The sequence below is a fragment of the Chelonoidis abingdonii genome, chromosome 3 (genome assembly GCF_003597395.2).
Source record: "Chelonoidis abingdonii isolate Lonesome George chromosome 3, CheloAbing_2.0, whole genome shotgun sequence".
In the NCBI taxonomy this organism is placed as follows: Eukaryota; Metazoa; Chordata; order Testudines; family Testudinidae; genus Chelonoidis; species Chelonoidis abingdonii.
In genome coordinates, this window is record NC_133771.1 from 1311823 (window position 1) to 1318165 (window position 6343).

A 6343-nucleotide genomic window follows, 5' to 3' on the forward strand; every position below is an offset into this window, starting at 1 on the left:
CCCTGGGACAGCCACTCCCTCCCAGCCCCACGTGGTGCCATCTCTGTTTCCTGGTTTCCTCTCCGCCCTCCTCCGTGGGCCCATCTCACCTCTGACCTATAGAACGGCGCCGCCTGTCCCGCTCAGCTGTGGTGGGCCAGGGCCCTAGCCCTGGAGTCTGGTTTCTTCAGGGATGATGGTGACCCCCCCCCGCCCCGGGTGCTGCCTGCACACCCTCGTTCCCAGCACCTGGGGGCTGGATGGGACAGCTAGCCGGGGCTTCTCGGCATGTGAGTTGGGGCCGGGCTCTGTCCCTGCTGGGACTCAGCCCCATGTTCGCGGATCTCGGGGGCCGTGGCTATGGCTTGTGCCAGGGCCTCAAGTGAACGTGACGGGCCTGAAAAGCTGGAGCTGTTTGGGCCTTGAGCCCAGTCCATCCTTGTGGCTCAGGCTGCCTCAGCTCTCCCTATTTTCTCCCCAGAGGCCCCTGCTGTTGTGGCGTGCTGTCGTTCTGCCCTTCCTGGAGGGCATGCCCCATTGTCGCGAGCTCCTTCTACCCACGCCCTGGTGCTTCGAGGGGCGGGCTCCAGACCTGCCTTCCGCTTCTTCCTCCTAGTCCCGGCCCGCTCTTCCTACCGAAGGTGCGCTGCTGGGGTTTCTCAAGCTGGGCTGGCTCCATGACTCCCAGCTGTGCCCATGGGGGCCACGGCCAGCCTCTGCTGCCCGGGCTCACTCCACCTGTGCTTCCCTGGCCAGCGAGCTGCCTCCGCACGGCGGCTAATGGAGGTGCAGGTGCTGCATCTGCGCTGGGCGGACAATGCAGAGAGCCAGCGTTTACCCGGAGCCTGGCACCGCCCACGTCCTGCTGCTGCAGGCCATACCGCAACAGCCAGCCACCATGTCCTGCAGCCTGGTTGCAGCAGGCCTCCCTGCGCAGTGGTTCAGGTGAGATGCTGCATGGGGAGCCGCGGCCCCCGGGTGACAGGGGCCCGGCCTCATGGTCAGCCCCTGAGGCATCTGTTGGTCAGTGCGCCTCTGCGGGGCATGGGAAGGAGAGGTTGGTGTCGTGGGTGGAAGGTCTGGATATGGTGGGGTGGGATGTGGGGGGAATGGGAGTGCTGGTGGGGATGAGAGGAGTGGGGATGGAGGGGAAGGGGGGACATGGAGAGTGGGGATGGATGGGGTCATGGGAGGGAAGGGGGCAGGGGAAGCCTCATCCATCTCTCTCCCCAGGACTGTTGTGTTCAATAACCGAGGGTTGCAAGGGGAGGGCTGCTGTGGAGCCTGGTGAGTGAGCGTGTGTCCCTGGGGGGGCCTTGAGGGCCCGGCATCAACACAGAGATCTTGGCCCAGGGCTCGTTGGACGGCCGTGGCCCTAGAGGGAGGGAGGGCTTTGGCCCCATGGCTCCCAGCAACGTCAGAGCTGCTGTCCCATCTATACAGGCCCCAAAACAATGGGGCTAAGCCAGCTGTGACCCTTCAAGAGCAGATCTCAGGCCTCTCTGGGGCTGCGTTCTCTGAAACAGTGCCTCCATGAGCCGGACGGCAGCTGGCAAGCCTGGGAAGGGCGCTGGATAAGACAGCAGAAATATCCAGTTACCTCTGTATAAATCCAATGGGCCACTCACCTGGAACACTGCCGGGTGGCTGGTGTGTCAGCCCAGCTCAGAAAAGGATCCCTTTATGTGCAGGAAGATTAGGGGGATTAGAACAGCTCCGTCCTAGGAGAGATTAATAAGACTTGGGACTTTTCAGCTTGGCAAAGAGACGACAAAGGGGTGGAATTGTGACAGGATCTGTAAAATCCTATGCAAGTGGTGCTGCAGAGAGTGACTAAGGAAGTGTTCTTTACTCCTGTTCGCATACCACAAGAACAAGGGGCCACCAAACGAAATGAACAGGCGCAGGTTTGAAAACAAACCAAAAGAAGTATTCCTTATACATATGGGCAGTCAACCTGTGGAACTCCTTGCAGGAGATGTTGTGAAGGCCAAGACTAGAACGGGTTCAAACAAGAATAGAGAAGTTCCGGAGGACAGGATCCATCATGGCTGTTAACCAGGCTGGGCAAGGCATGAGTGCCCCAGACTTACTGCTTTGCCAGGAGCCTGGGAATGGTCGACAGGATGGATCCTGGACGATTCCCTGCTTTAGAATTACATGCCTTCTGGCGGCACCTGGCCGGGCTGCTCTCAGAGCTGGGTCCTGGGCTAGCTGGCCCAGTCTGGCCGCATCTTTGCTCCATCCCCACCTGCAAGAGCTTTCAGGGCTTGAATCCCTCCCCATGCCCCTGGAGGCCAGGACCCCCCTCCCTTGCATGCAGAGTGGGATCTGCATGAACACTCCCTGTATAGCTCCTATGGTTGCCCCATTAACTGAAGGTCAAGCCAGGACACCCACCCAGCCCCCTCAGCTCATGCTCTTGCTCTTAGACCTCCAGAGCACTTCTGCGCAAGCAACACTGAGTACTGCAGACCGTGGTCACTCACATCAAGCCCAGCACCCCACGCACCCAAAAAAACTCACCTGGGCTGGTGGGTGTATCGCTAAGCGGGTGAGGAGCGGGGGCCTCCCTGGGGGCTGACAGAGGGAGGTGAGGGGTTAATCTCCCAGTATGATGGTGCGTTAATGTCTTCCCCCCCCCCCCCCCACAAGCTGTGGAAATTAGCAAGGGGAGGGGGTGCACAGCACAGGGAGGGGAACAGTTAATCCCGAGCCCCAGCTCACCTGCTAGTGTGCTGTCTCCCCGGATCCTGGTGCTGAGAGTACCTAGCTCGCAGGGGCGCAACACGGGGCTGGTGGCTGCCCATGACCTTGTCCGTCCCCTGCGACATGGAGGATTCCAGCGCTCCCTGGAGCAGCCTGCTCAAACTTCTGGCTGTATAACCGGCGCCTCACGGCCAACCTCCGCCACCTCGTGAGCCGGTATGGGAACTGGGTCAGGGGGCCTGGAGGGCTGCGTAACACAGAGGCTTGGGGAGGACTCTGGGGCTGGATACTGACGCCTCCACCCCCTGTATGTGTGGGGAGGTGTGCGGGCTTGTCATATGGTGTCAGGGGTGGCTGTCACAGAGTCCCCGGATGCTCTGGAAACTGTCCCCACCAAGCCAGGCAGGACCTTCTGGGGAGCCTCCGCTCCCTTGAGCAGACTTTTCAGGGCAAGAAGCTCACACGTCTTACTCCCTGGGTCTCTCCTTGGAGCATTCACAATTTCCTCTGCCCCTTCTGTGGGCTTCCATAGCGAGTCCGCGCCCAGCGGCGGTCTGGGGAGCCACAGGCGTCCTGCCACCCCACTTTGCAGTCAGACAGCTGACTCTCAGCCAGCCAGTAACACAGAGGGTTTATTCGTATGACCAGGAAAGGGTCTAAACAGAGCTTGTGGGTACAGGAGAACCGGACCCTCGGCTGGGGTCCCATTCTGGTGGCAGTGGAGCCAGACTCCCATGTCTGCACTTCACTCCTTTTCCCAGCAAGCTCCAGTGACTAACCCCCCCTCCAGCTCCTCCTCCTCTGCTCAGCCCCTTTCCCGGGCCAGGAGTTTCACCTCATCCCTTTTTTCTCCAACACTTCGAGTTGGACCCCACCTTTTGCAGAGGGGGGGGGCCCAGGCCATCAGTTGCTAGGGAGACAGAGGGCCAGGCATTTTAGGTGCACTGGCCCCTTGCTCTGCAAGGGGGGGGCGCAAAAACCATTTGCACCCTTCATTCCCACCACCTAGATATTAAGAAACTGCCTAGGGGACACTGAAGGCACCAACACAGTATTCAGAGCAAACATTAATAACCAGTCCCAGTTCATCACACTGGTACCAGAGGTCAGGAGCTGCGGGGCTGGTTGAGGGGTCAGGGGCTCTTGCCTGTCTTCTTGGCAGTCCCCTGCTGACTTGGGGCTCGTTGCAGGTACAGGAGGTGATTGCAGAGAAGGTGGATGATGCAGCACGTACTGCAGGTTATGGAGCTGTGTCCCCCCGGCCCCACATATCCCTCCCAACCCCTGGCCCTGACCCTCTCTCTGCCCCAGAGCGCCAGCATCCGGGAGTTTTGATGAGCCGCTACACAGCCGGGTGTGTCGAGCTACGCGGACTTGTGTCTGCACATACTGACCGGGACGCCAGCCCCTCGCACTCGTACACGCCGTGCCTCCTGCCCTGCTGTGCCTCAATGCAAGCGCCGATGACCCCTTTCTGCCGCATTGCAGGGTGAGTGCTGGGGCCAGGGGCTCGGGGCCCAGCGGGTGGGGCTCTGGGCCCAGCACGCGGCCTGCCTGACTCACTCTCTTTCAGCTATTCCCCCTGGCTGCAGGCACGGCGTCTCCCACGCTGGCGGTGTGGGTGACGGCGCACGGCGGGGCACATCGGCTTCCTGTAGGGCTCTCTCCCTCGGCACGAGAGCTACATGGACCGCCGTCTTCACCCAGTTCCTCGCTGCCGCCTTCGAGCAAGCCAGGCTGAAGCCGCAGCCTGGGACCTGAGCGCCCAGCCCACAATACCTCCTACCTGGCACCTCCTGCTCCTCTATGAGCTACAGGGAGGAAGACCAGGGTGCCACGGCCAGGCTCGGCTGCCAGCAACACCAACTGCCGGAGCGCCTTACCAGGGCTTGCGGGACAGCCCGGGCTCTAGGCAGGGCTTGAGAGCCTAGCGGGGAAAGGCCCTGCTGGATCCCTGCCCGGGGGATGGACTGGCGCGGTGGAGCTGATGGAGACCAGCTTTGGGTGCCTCGCTGCCCAGGTTCTTCCCAGGGGTTATCCTACCCCCTTTGGTCAGCCCTGGGGGAGAGGCAGAACCATGGCGCTGCACCCCTGGGCAAGCTGACAGGGAGCGGCTTCCCCCAGCCAGGCCTGCTCAGAGGAGCTTATGAGCAAGCAGGCCTGCTCTGACACCGCCCAGGCCATTTTGGAGCCAACTGGCTTTAGCGGTCTCAGCAGTGACTGGCCCAACCTGTGCCCAGACCCAGGGGACCGTAGAGAAAAAGGATTTCTGTTCATTGCACCCTCGCAGTTCCTCCAGCGCCTCCCTCCCCGATGCCACAGGTCAGTGGAGCGACAGTGTGCAAGCCCTCCCCAGAAGCCTCGTGAGGCTGCAGGAGACAGATGCCGTGGCATCGATGGCACGGCGTTGGCACAGCTGGGCTCTCCACCACCAAGGTTCTTACCTACCGAGAGCTCGGCAGCCGCCCATCCCATCTTAGGGAGACACCCATGGCTAATCTCCACAATGGGCAGCAGCGGGCAGCCCTATGCTAGGAGCACCCGGCGGGCAGGGGTGCAGGTCTCTGAGCTGCTTCACTTGTCCGGCGAGCCGGTCCGGCCGACCGGACCAGGCAGGCAAGGGCCCTGAGGTGCCCCAGGCAGGGGCAGAGTCTTTGGCTGTCCCCGCAGGGCTCCTCCACACTCTACGGAAGCCGGGAAGGCCGCGTTAGTAGCAGGATCCCACCAGCGTGCAGGCAGCAGCAGCAGCCACACGGGAAAGGCTGCCGTGGGAGAGAGGTGCTGGCTCGGGAGGAACCAGCCACCGGGGAGGGATGGGGCAAGGATGGGGCCTCACCAGGGTAGGGCCTCTCAGATCAAGCTGGGGCCCCCGCATAGGGGCCTGCTAGGAGCGAGCAGGGAGAGCCGCGGCAGAAACCCCCCCACCATACCTGGAGGGGCAGCAGGTGCAGCTTGCAGCGGCTGTCCCGGCCACGCTGAGCAGGGCAGCCTCGTTCCTTGGGCCAGCAGCTCCCGACCCCGCCGGCTCTCAGGCAGGAAGGCCACGTCTGTCACCATGCCATGTGCCTCCTTTTACGTAGTAGCTACGCCTTCTGCGGGCGGAGGCAGGGTCTGGCATCGCACAGGCCAAGTCCATCTACTGGGCCCTGCCAGGATGCAGCTGCCTCTGGGGTTCTTCAGCCACTGCCACAGCCCGAGGCTAGGAGTCAGGAGGCAGGGGGGTGCGTCCAGAGCTAGGTCAACGCCCAGCTCCCCAGGGCCCTGTAGAATTCCCCCCACCCACTTCCCACAGCCTGCACAGGGACCCCCGCCCCAGCACCAGGCAGCCCACTTACCTGCAGCAGAAGAGACATGAATGGCACCGAGGCCTGTCACGGTGCCCAGCCCCAAGAACTGCCCCGGAGTCATGGTTGGGACAGATGTCACCGGACAGCTGCTCAGACAGATCACAAGCAAGACCCTCACCCTGACACCCCGCCCGAGACTGGGCCAGCGCTACACCCCCAGCCCTCACCCTGCACCCCCGCAGCCTGCCCGCCTGAGAAACTGGGCCGCGCTACACCCCCAGCCCTCACCCTGACCCCCGCAGCCCTGCCCGCCGAACAACTGCGGCCAGCCCTCCCCCCCCAGCCCCACCCTGACCCCCCCCCCCCCG